Consider the following 12500-nt stretch of genomic DNA (forward strand, 5'->3'; position numbering starts at 1 on the left):
CAAACCTGGGACTTCGTGAAGTCCCAGGTTTGAGAGTTTTTGACAGGACGAGGGTCGTTTTAATCGATTGATATTAGAAGGACGAGATTTCTGACCAAATCTTTAAATACTTCGGGTTTTTTTTCAGAGTAGACATCTTTGACTTAGCTTCGTTTTTTTTTACGTTTATCTGCGTCAATTTCTCAATTGTGACCCTTCCCCTCAAAACGGTATTAAGTCGGTATGGTTAAGTTGTTGAAAATTGAATTTTTAGCCAGAAATATCAGACTTGTGTTGAGTTTGTATGTTTTACTGATGAGAATGGATACCATATTTTAGGGTGCTAATGCCAACAATTTATATTTTTGACCAGTTTAACATTTAATTCGGCTTTTAAGCATCTGGTTCGTTCCGACATAATACCGTTTTGAGACGATGGGTCACAATTTTCATTCAATTCAGTCCGGGTTATTATTTTTTTTTAAACACTCAGCTCTTAACATACAAGTAAGTGGAACGACGTGGGCGATTTGATGGCACAGATTTCAAGAGGCTAAAATCTCAAAAGATATATTTTAAAAAAAGACGGCTGGTCTTGTGGTATTACACTCGCTTTCGGATCGGAAGGTTCTGGGTTCGAACCTCGCTCGGCGTATGGTTGAGTCCTTGGAAAAGGCTGCTTTCTCATATTCTTTCACCGTACTCAGTTGTAAAATGAGTACCTGGCCGTTAACAGCGTTGTCTTTGTCGGAAACAAAAATTGTAATATCGCCTAACAGGCGTTATGTCTCGTTCTACATGTTACGCATTGCTGTTGATCAGGGACCCGTTGTAAAGCGATTTGAGCACGGTTAGTGGATATTGCTCTATATAAATGCTCTATTTAAAAAAGATGGTATGAACAAAACACAAGTCAAAGTGGTGCTTAGCTGCTAGAAGCTGTGGAAAAGTACAAAATACCAAAACAGAACGTTTCGGGAACAAAATCATTCTTCAGCCAACAACAATAAAAAAACCTCAATAAAAACATAAATACAATATTAAAGATAAGATAAGGCTATCTGGAATTTTTTTTCCTTCTATTTTTAAAGCCGTTATATTCAGATACCCATAAGTCAATATAGGCCTACTTATAGATAGTATGCGCTTGGCTAAGAATCTCATAACATTGCCATCCGGAAGTATAAGGGACCAACACACAAAACTGTGTGTATCCATGAACGTAATAGTCTGGTTAATACAGTTCAGGGAGAATAACTCACAAACGCGGATGGCAAAAAACAATAACAAAGACCTGAGTGATGTCATCTTCGAACTATCTATAGTATTACTCTGCATCACCTATTATTTCATTTTATTTATTGGTTTGTTAATCTATTTATTATTATAGATAGCATGCAGAAGACGTCACTCAGGCCTTTGTTATTTTTTTTTGCCATCCGCGTTTATGAGTAATTCTCACTAAACTGTATTAACCAAAATATAAAAGTTCATGATTACACAAAGTTTGGTGTGTTGGTCCGTTTTACTTCCGGATGGCAATGGTGTGAGCTTCTTAGCCAAGCGCATACTATCTATTGGTCTACTTATTGTATTACTCCACATGATCTATATTTATTTATTATATTGATTTGTTAATCTACTTATTATTATATATTTATTTGCAAGTTTATTTATAGATAGTATGCCCTGGCTAAGGAGTTTACAACATTGCCATCTGGAAGTATGACCGTAGCCATCATTAACCTGACACTGACCAAAACATGATGTCAAAATGCCAGTCTTTGGCCACAAAAGAAAATAAATCGTGAGTTGTATTCATAGTTCAATCAATGGACCACTTGTATCCATGAGCACTACTAATCATCTCACTAGCGGTTGCAAAACCAAATAATGACGTCAAAATGCCAGTTTTTTTGGGTTTTAGTGTCAGGCTATAACTTAATGATGGCTACAGTATGACAGACCAACAAACAAAACTTTGTGTAACCATCATCGTTTATAGATAGAATGCGCTTGGCCAAGGAGTTCACAACATTGCCATCCGGAAGTATAACGGACCAACCGAACCACGATCATTTGTGTAACCGATGAACTTATAGTCGGTTAATACAGTTAGTGAGAAACTCACAAACGGATGCAAAAACAGAACAAACCTGAGTGACGTCACTTCGAACTATCTATAGTCTGTTAATACAGTTTAGTGTGTTATCATAAATCGATGGAATAATTGATTTTAGCCAAAGACCATGAGTGACGTCAACTTCGAACTATCTAGTTTGTCTCACAGTATTGTGATTTCATCTTGCGTATTATAATTATGTTAATGTTTTGTGTTCTGAAGTAACATGATGACGCACTACAGCCTTTGTTATTGTTTTTGCCATCCGTTTAGTGTTCACAAATGTATAACCAGCTTAACTTATTTAAGATTGTTTTGCCGTTATACTCCGATCAGTTGTGACTCCTTGTGCACATCAATAGATTAGTACTCCTCCATTTTTTGCTCCGCTTGTGATTGTTCTACTAAACTGTATTAACCAGACTATAAATGTTCATGGTTACACAGAGTTTGTGTGTTGGTCCGTTATACTTCCGGATGGCAATGTTGTGAACTCCTTGGCCAAGCGCATTCTATCAATAAAGGACTAACTTACAAAGCTATGTGTACCTTGAACATTTATTCCTCGTCTGGTTAATACAATTTAGTGAGAATTACTCATAAACATGGATGGTAACAAAAAAAAAATAACAATAACAAAGACCTGAGCCACGTCAACTTCTTTCTATCTAGAGACTAGTATCCCGACTTAATACCACTTGGGGACGGTGAGCTACATATCATCAATTCTCATCAAAACTTCTTCCCAAAAGCCAACCCCCCCCCCCCCCCCCCAACCCTATCCCCGTGCCGTTCTCCCTATAGATAGTATGCCCTTGGCTAAGAAGCTCATAACATTGCCATCCGGAAGTATAACAGACCAACACACAAAACTATGTGTAACCATGAACTTTTATAGTCTGGTTCATACACAGTTTAGTGAGAAGTACTCATAAACGTGGATTGCAATAACAATAACAAAGACTTGATTGACGTCTTCTTCGTTCTATCTCTCGATAGTATGCAGATGACGTCACTCAGGCCTTTGTTATTGTTTTTGCCATCCGCGTTTGTGAGTTGTTCTCACTAAACTGTATTAACCAGACTATAAAAGTTCATGGGTTTCACAGAGTTTGTGTGTTGGTCCGTTAGACTTCCGGATGGCAATGTTGTGAACTCTTTGGCCAAGCGCATTCTATCTATAGATAGTTCGAAGATGACGTAACTCAGGTCTTTGTTATTGTTTTTTTTTTTTTTTTTGCCATCCGCGTATATGAGTAATGTTCACTGAACTGTATTAACCCGACTATAAACGTTCATGGATACACACAGTTTTGTGTGTTGGTCCGTTATACTTCCGGATGGCAATGTTATGAGCTTTTTAGTCAAGCGCATACTATCTATACCATCAGACATCACCTCACCCCCCCCCCCCCCCCCCCCCCCCCCGCCCCACTATACCGAACTGTCCAAATCTCTAGTAAGAAATGAGCAGTCGCCCGAGTCAACCCCAACCCCCCCCCCCCATCCAAGACCCCCCCCCCCCCCATCCTAGGACCACCCACACCCCCTCCCCCTCCCCCCCCCCCGCCCCGTTCCCTCCTCCGCTCATCCCAGACCCCCGTACTCACGCATTGTAGCTGTTAACCCCCATCACCGCCCGCCTGCCTGGCCTGGCCTGGCCGCTCACAGACAAGTCGATCACCACGTTCGTGTCCGCTTTAGCGTTTTGATCTAGATTTTTCTCACAGAGAAAAATATAGTCAAATTTAGTCTATGATATAACGAATCCACGATTTCGTTGATAACCGGAGCTTATTATGAATCGTATTTGATCTGAGATTTTTACATACACCAGGAGAGAAGATATAAAATTTTTGTTCTATTGAAGATTTAGCCTTTCGTATTGATTATGAATGAAATATGTATAATTCGGAAGACAATAGAAGTCTGGGAGAAATAATAGGGAAGGATCAGGGATAAAAGATGATAAAAGGTAGAGAAGAAAGAGAGAGAGAGAAGAGAGAGAGAGAAGAGAGAGAGAGAAGAAGAGAGAGAGAAAGAGAGGAGAAAGAGAGAGAGAAGAGAAAGAGAAAGAGAGAGAGAAAGAAGAGAAAGAGAAGAGAAGAGAGAGAGAGAGAGAGAGAGAGAGAGAGAGAGAGAGAGAGAGAGGGAGACTGGAGGGGATTGAGAGATAAGTAAAACAATAGATAGCTTGCCGATGGGAGAGCGAGAATATTAAATGTGTGTGTGTGTGTGCGTGTGGGTGTGTGTGAGGGTGTTTGTGTGTGTGTGCTTGCGTATTGGGGATATATATATATATATTATATATATATATATATATATATATATTATATTTCTCACCTCAATCTGTAACATGAGAATAAATAAATGGTTCGGCCCAAGAGCCTGTCGAGCACTCACTCTTCGTTCATTCCAGCTAACTCCCCCCCCTCACCCCCCCCCCCCCCCCCCCCCCAACCACATTATATGGATGGAAGAGAGATAGATAGATAAATAAATAGGTAGATAGATAGATAGATAGATAGATAGATAGATAGATAGATAGATAGATAGATAGATAGATAGATAGATAAATAGATAGATAGATAGATAGATAATAGATAGATAGAAAATAGATAGATAGATAGATAGATAGATAGATAGATAGATAGATAGATAGATAGATAGATAGATAGATGATAGATAGATAGAGGAGATGGGTATGAAGATAGAGAGTAGAGAGAGAAGAGAGAGAGAAGATGAAGAGAGAGAGAGAGAGAGAGAGAGAGAGAGAGAGAGAGGTTAAGCTATTATAGATAACATGTTGTTGATGTCACAAACTGATTTGCCATTGTTATTTTCTGCCAACCTGAACTGTGAACAATTCTATTCCTTTGACTTTATGCATAGCTTGGTATAATAATATCATGAGACAGTAAGAGCCAGTTGTAACTGATTTTCCAGCAGTAACTGATGCCTTCCACCACCCTCTCGCCCCCCCCCCCCACCCTCCCTCTCTCCCCCTTCCTTCTCCGTAATCCTTTAATTTGTCTTAACCCCCCACATTATTTGTGACCCACCGTCTAACGCCAGTATGCTGTCGGGATGAGCGAGGCGTTGGATATAGATAGTATGCGCTTGGCTAAGAAGCTCATAACATTGCCATCCAACACACAAAACTGAACGTTTATAGTCGGGTTAACACAGTTCAGTGAGAAGTACTCATAAACGCGGATGGCGAAAAACAATAACAAAGACCCGAATGACGGCAGCTTCGATCTATCTATAATTTTAAGCATTGGCCACAGATATTTTAACTTAAATTTGAGCATTTATCTAGCGCAATATCCATTAAAGGTGCTCAAAGCGCTTTACTAAAGGTCTCTAACCAATAGCAACACATCTCATGTAGAATGAGATATGAGGCCTGTTTGGCGATATTACCATTTGTTTTCCTTTCCCGACAGAGACAACGCTGTTAACGGCCAGGTACTCATTTTTACACCTGAGTATGATGACAGACTGCTAGTAAAGAGCATTTTCCAAGGACTCAACAATGAACCGATCATACTGATCCTTGGGGTTAATTTATATTTTTTATGGTAACGAATAAATACGAAATCTGGCATGGCAAAAGACCAAAAACTTGTATTTCTTGTCAAAAGAATATTCTAGAATCCCTTTTCAGGCTGTGATTCAATCGGACATAGTATCGTTTTGAGACGATGGGTAACATTTCCATTATCAATACTCTCTCCTCTAAACATATACGAGTATATGTTTAAATATATAGATAGTTCGAAGATGACGTCACTCAGGTCTTTGTTATTGTTTTTTGCCATCCGCTTTTATGAGTAATGCTCACTGAACTGTATTAACCTGACTATAAACGTTCATGGAAACACACAGTTTTGTGTGTTGGTCCGTTATACTTCCGGATGGCAATGTTATGAGCTTCTTAGCCAAGCGCATACTATCTATATAAATAAATATATATATATATATATGATATATAATATATATATATATATATATATATATATAATATGTTGTGTGTATGTGTGTGTGTGTGTGTGGGCGTGTGTGTGTGTATTTAAAATACTCAACCCATATAGATAGTATGCACTTGGCTAAGAAGTTCACAACGTTGTCATCCGGAAGTAAAACTGGCCAACACACAAAACGGTGTGTAACCATGATCGTATATAGTCTGGTTACTACAGTTTAGTGAGAACTACTCATAAACGCGGATGGCAAAAAACAATAACAAAGACCTGAGTGACGTCATCTTCGAACTATCTATAGAAGAAATAATATGCCTCTCTGCAACTTCTCTACATAAAAAATAGACATTTCGGCCCGCTAGAAAAACTCAAAACGACCAATACCTTCATCTTCGAAACGGGACTCGAGATATAAAGGCATACGAGAAGAAAAAGAAGAAGAAGAAGAAGAAGAAGAAGTAGTAGTAGGAGTAGTAGTAGTAGTAGTAGTAGTAGTAGTAGTAGTATGTGTGTTAGTTAGTAGTTAGTTGTGTTGTGTAGTAGTAGTAGTAGTAGTAGTAGTAGTAGTAGTAGTAGTAGTAGTAGTAGTAGTAGTAGTAGTAGTAGTAGTAGTAGTAGTAGTAGTAGTAGTAGTAGTAGTGTAGTAGTATAGTAGTAGTAGTAGTAGTAGATAGTAGTAGTAGTAGTAGTAGTAGTAGTAGTAGTAGTAGTAGTAGTAGTATAGTAAGTAGTAGTAGTAAGTAGAGTAGTAGTAGTAAGTAGTAGATAGTAGTAGTAGTAGTAGTAAGTAGTAGTAGTAGAAGAAGAAGAAGAAGAAGAAGAAGAAGAAGAAGAAGAAGAAGAAGAAGAAGAAGAAGAAGAAGAAGAAGAAGACTCTAAACAAATTTTGATTCTTTTGACACAGAAACTGTTATGGATTCTCTATTTTTGTTTCTTATAATGAAACACTAATAATGATACTAATAATAATACTTTTATTGTTTTTGGCCTTAGAAATGACCTAGTTTCTTGATAATCCAATTCTATCTTACAGTCTTCGTAACCTAGATACATCTTTGCAAACAAAGTGCTTGCTAAGACCAATGTTACGCTCACTCAGCGGCACGACACAAAACCTAAATTAGATTTTCTTAGAACAAGACTTTAATTTTAATGAATGAATGACTGAATGAGTGAATGAATGAATGAGGAGTGATTGGAACCAGGTGATGAGTAATCCTGTATGGCAATTACCTGTGTCGGCTTGATAATAACCTAGGAGTTGGTGATGCAATAGTCGTGGTGTGAACATTACAAATCGTTTACCTGGATTTTTGTTACGCGAAGAAAAAAAAAAAAAAAAAGCAAAAAAAAAAAAAAAAAAGAAGAAAAATAATCAAGACACGAGACTTTAACTCCCTCAATCCTAGAGATTTTTGCTACTTTTCAAAATTGGAAGAACTGTATTATTAAAGAAATGAGCATGTGCATAGATATATAGTTTTATTAAACTATAATTAACATGTAAAATGTAAAACATTAGCTTTGATACTACTAAGCCTATAATTTGTCTCAGAAAGATGAAATTGGTATACGGATGGGATAAAATTGACAGGGTAAACTACGGATATAGTCGGTGTTAGGGTTGAGTGAATAAACGAAGCCATAGAAATGTATTTTATATTGTATTAGTAGTGCTTATGATATGGAATGCAGGAAATCTGCTTACATATTTTTTGTTTTACCTTAAGACTCATTTTAGAATTTGTGATTGCGAGAAGAAGTATTGTAGAAGTTGAAGAAATTTATATTTATATTTATATACAATAATTACCTCCCTGTCCACAATGGGAGGTCAAGGACCCCAGTCAGAAACACTTCTTCCGCCAACAATCAAAATTAAAAAAATAACGTAAGTTTTCATTGAATCCAGAAGAAGAAAAAAAAACAACCCCGGAGGAAAAGGCCTCTTTTCACCGACTTTCTTGATTCTACATGAAATATATTGTAATAGGATTCAATAGTCTGATGTCACGTCCGCCCAGCAACCAGCAGCTTGGTTCTAAACAAAGAAAATTGGTACTTTTTATTCTTCATGCTGACTAGAACTTTTCATCTGTCTTGTGATCAGAATGTGTAAAAGTCAAAACACGGTCAGATTTATAATGTTGGTTTTTTTTTACTCTGGATACGCTTTTATGCTCGTCGGAGAAATATTTCATAAGGGCGTCCGCCATTGTTCCGATAGTTTAGAGCCAGTTACTAAGTTACCATGCGTCATTACGAGAAAAGAGACGTGATGACTGTTGAAGCGTATTTTGAGTTCTTCTTGCACCATCTCAAAGGTTCGTCGTGCAGTGTACCTTGGAAGATTCTAGATATCTTCACTCACTTTACGTGCGGCTATAATGTGGTCTGACAATGTGGTATGACACTCGCTTTCGGATCGGAAGGTCCTGTTTTCGCATAGTTGAGTCATTGGAAAAGACTCTCTACTCACATTCTCTGACCGTACTCAGGTGTAAAATGAGTACCTGGCCGTTTACAGCGCTGTCTCTGTAGGGAATATAATTGTAAGATTGCCTAACAGGCGTCATGTTTCGTTCTACATGTTAATTGTTGCTATAGGCCAGGGACCCATTGTAAAGCTCTTTGAGCACATTTAGTGGATATTGCGCTATATAAAAACGCTCAAGTACTCAATCCCATGACCAGTTGACCGTTAGGGGGGTGGGTGGGGAGGGAGGGGGGAGGGACTATGCGGGATACAGACTTAACAACCTTACGCCATTCGTCACGGTTTCTGGCCTTTTCCAGTCGGCTATTGAGATTCAGGCCTTTCCACTCTTTCATGTTGTCTTGCCACAGTTTTTTCCTGTCTCCCTCTTTTCCTCTGTTTCGCCTAAGTGCCCTGCAAGACAGTCTTGCACAGATTGTCATGGCGGATAGTGTGTCCGAACTAGGACAATTTTCTTCTTTTGACTATTTTATTGACAACATTCAATATAGATATCTACATACACGTAAAGTTTCACCCAAAACTTTAATTACAATACAAAAAGACATAACGGCTTTTTCTTTGATTTTGCATAACGTATAACTTTCAAAAATGTTCAGTTAAAACGAATTGACAAAGATTGGGAATTGAATATTGAACAGTCCAAAAAAAAAATATTATTTCCACCTGACAATGAAATGAATTTCATACGTTCTCACAATGCCTTTATAATATAATAAATTAATAATGAAATTTAAAAAATATATATATAACGTAATTCCAAGGATTTGATATATTCCATGCACTTCAGAAAGTTTTATTTACTTCCCTAGCAGGCCGTATGGAGCCATATTTCCATTTCATACAGTATCAGTCACCTGTTGGGCAATACAATACAATAACTGCCCATAGCCAAGTACTCATTTACACTTGAGTCGAATGGGATAATAACGTGCCTTACAAAAGAACGCAACGTCGGTACCAGAACTTTCCATGTTCGTGTCACCCAACGAACAACTGATCACGCTCAGCGTCGCTTGACTTTCTTTTGACAAAGAAAAGAAAAAAAAAACATACTCCCTGAGACACCAGGCCACATAATAATAATAATAATAATATTGATTATGATTATGATCACTATTATATAATAATGCAATATAGTTACATATTTCATTAATAGTATCAAATCTCAAATGGTTTTACCCCTTACCACTAAGATTTGACTCGAACTCCACTTTATCTGGAGTCGTTTAACTCTCTCCTTACGACCCGTTTTCAGAGTTTCCCCAAAATGTCACACCCACCTGGCACAAAAATAGAATTTTCTTACTCAAACAGAAAACCAACAAGTACATTCTATACACAATATTGTTCAGCAAAACCAGCTCTATAATACAGTGTCAATTTTTTTTTATAGCTGTAACAAAAACATTTCTTTAAATTTTGTGATGTTCATTGAACATCAGAATGATAAAAATTGTTGGTTGTATCGTAACGAATGTGACGATTTTCCTTTGGTTGGTAAGGAAAAGGTTAAAGTTAATGGAAAGTTACAGCGTCGGACTGGATTAAAATCTAACGTCGCATGGAGAGGGTTAAACATTAACCCTGTGCCAATCCCATCTCGTTATATGATCACAGTGTCAACGGCCTTTTACTCCATGCCAAAAGCTGTGAAACCCAATCCACAAATAGCCTTGCCCATAATTAGTTTATCAAACTGGGAGCTTTTATCGACAGGGAACTTGTATAGCTTGGTATTCTGAAATGTTCGCGTACAAGAAAAATAAAAAAATAATGTCGTGTCCTTCTGAGTTATTGGGTGGCCCGATAGCTCAATTGGTAGAGTACTCGCTTCACGCACAAAGCGACCCAGATCGATCCCGAGTGCAGTCGACATTTTTTCTGACCCCCCCCCCCCCTCCCCCTTCCCCCTGTCCACCCAGCAGTGATTGGGTAGTTCTGTCTGTTTTAGATCTGGACTAATTTAGTGTCCTTCTAAGCATTATATTAAGCCAATGTAACCGGAGTGTATCCCTGTTTCTCTAGCCTACCAAGGAAAATAGCAGTTGCTTGCAATTGTTTGGATAGGACGCTAACTATAGTCCACAGATCTTATTTGAATGAAGTTCATGTTGACTCTTTCAGCGCCATTGGCCGCACTGTGCGGTCAGAGCAGAATCTGTTCTACTGGCCAATGGCCGCACAGTGAGGACGGTCTTGAAAGGCATGAACAATAATGTAAGCCAATCCTACTTTCTACAAAAGTACTGCAAATTGAACCAATGGTATCATTTCTTTCATCAGAACATTCAGCTCGCCCTAGGGAGATATTTTAATTGAGATTTTGCACCGATTTTGAATGTCGCTTTGTCTTAGCTTGTCATTATCATGCTGCCTCAATTAGGTGTCAGTCATTTTGTGATGGAAATGCGATATTATAGCCTCAGCACTGAAAGAGTAAGAAGCTTCGATAAAAACTTAGAAGAAGAAAACGATTCAGATACTATGGTATACTCATGCCAACCAACAAGTAAAATCGTCATTATGTTGTATTGTGACAAGCTTAAAAATCTGAGCTTTCATATAGCTCAATATCCATTTAACTTGCTCAAAACGCTTTACAAAAGGTCGCTGATCAACAGCAACACTTAACATGTAGGGCAAGACATGACGCCAGTAAGGCGATTTTACATTTTTTTTTCGGACAGAGACATCGCTGTAAACTATTAGGTAGGTACTCTTTTTACACCTGATTACGAGGAGAGAATGTGAGTAAAGAGACCTTTTCCAAGGACTCAACTATGCGCCAATCAGAATGGGACTTGAACCCATACCACAAGACTAACATAGCTGCTTTGGCGATGAAGGCTCTCCACTCCAATATTTCCTGCATCTTCTGCGCTATTCAGTCGTTCCTTTCCGTCCCCATCCATTCTTTCAAACAGTCCAAAACCTTTCGTTGCTGGAGTTGTTTGTGAATGAACTTATAATATCACACCGCGAATGAGCTGGGAGTGAAAGATTATAATTACTGTAAATAATTGTGATGATAACAGCAATAATTATTGCATATTACAATCACAAACCACAAACCTGACAGGCGATTAACCTTTCAACTAATCATGCTAAACGCTGCAATGACACGAAGATTATTAGTTATGAAAAGGGAAATAATTTCTTTTCACTAATGCCTCATAACTGATTTAGCCTTGCACTTTTAATGGTGATTTTTTTTTCTGATCTGTACTAAAAATACTCTTTTGCTGGATTTAATCTACATTATAACACCTCTGGTCTCTAATAGAAATTAAAAATTACAACACTCATGCTAAAATGCGCTGAAGATCACTGATGTGACGTAATTGTTCCACTGGCTTCAACAATTGGATTCACTAGTTTGATGTCACGTCGCCCAGCAACGGCGAGCAGCCTGGTTCTCAAGAAAGAAAATGGGTATTTGTTATTCTTCATGCTGGCTAGAACTTTTCAAATGTCATGTGATCAGAATGTATAAAAGTCAAAACATGATCATATTTGACATGTTTTTCTCCTCTGGATACACTTTTATGCTCGTCGGAGAAATATTTCATAAGGGCGTCCGCCATTGTTCCGCCAATAGTTTAGAGCTAGTTACCATGCTTTATTACGAGGGAAGTGACGCCGTGACTGTTGAAGCGTACTCATGTCTAGAGATAGTATGCGCTTGGCTAAGAAGTTGACAACATTTATAGTCTGGTTCATATAGATAGTATGAAATTGACGTCACTCACGTCTTTGTAATTGCTTTTTGCCATCCGCGTTTATGAGTAATTCTCACTGAACTGTATTAACCAGACTATAAACGTTCATGGTTACACAGAGTTTTGTGTGTTGGTCAGTTATACTTCTGGATGGCAATGTTGTGTGCTTCATAGTCAACCGCATACCATCTATA

General features: G+C 38.0%; 1 protein-coding gene across 2 annotated transcripts in view; it reads left to right on the forward strand.

Moving 5' to 3' along the window:
- Positions 1-3768: 3768 nt before the first annotated feature.
- Positions 3769-12500, forward strand: part of LOC144962697 (neuronal calcium sensor 2-like) — a 289403-nt gene continuing 280671 nt past the window's right edge. The window contains exons 1-2 of one of the 2 annotated variants that reach the window (XM_078895855.1): positions 3769-3842; positions 3947-4076. The gene's annotated coding sequence lies outside the window, so the exon portion shown is untranslated. Of the gene's footprint in view, positions 3843-3946; positions 4077-12500 lie in introns of those variants that run through there. The other variant, XM_078895856.1, reaches the window with a different exon arrangement.

This window comes from Berghia stephanieae, chromosome 1 (genome assembly GCF_034508935.2).
Source record: "Berghia stephanieae isolate SIO BIC M18660-M18661 chromosome 1, UCSD_Bste_1.3, whole genome shotgun sequence".
In the NCBI taxonomy this organism is placed as follows: Eukaryota; Metazoa; Mollusca; class Gastropoda; order Nudibranchia; family Aeolidiidae; genus Berghia; species Berghia stephanieae.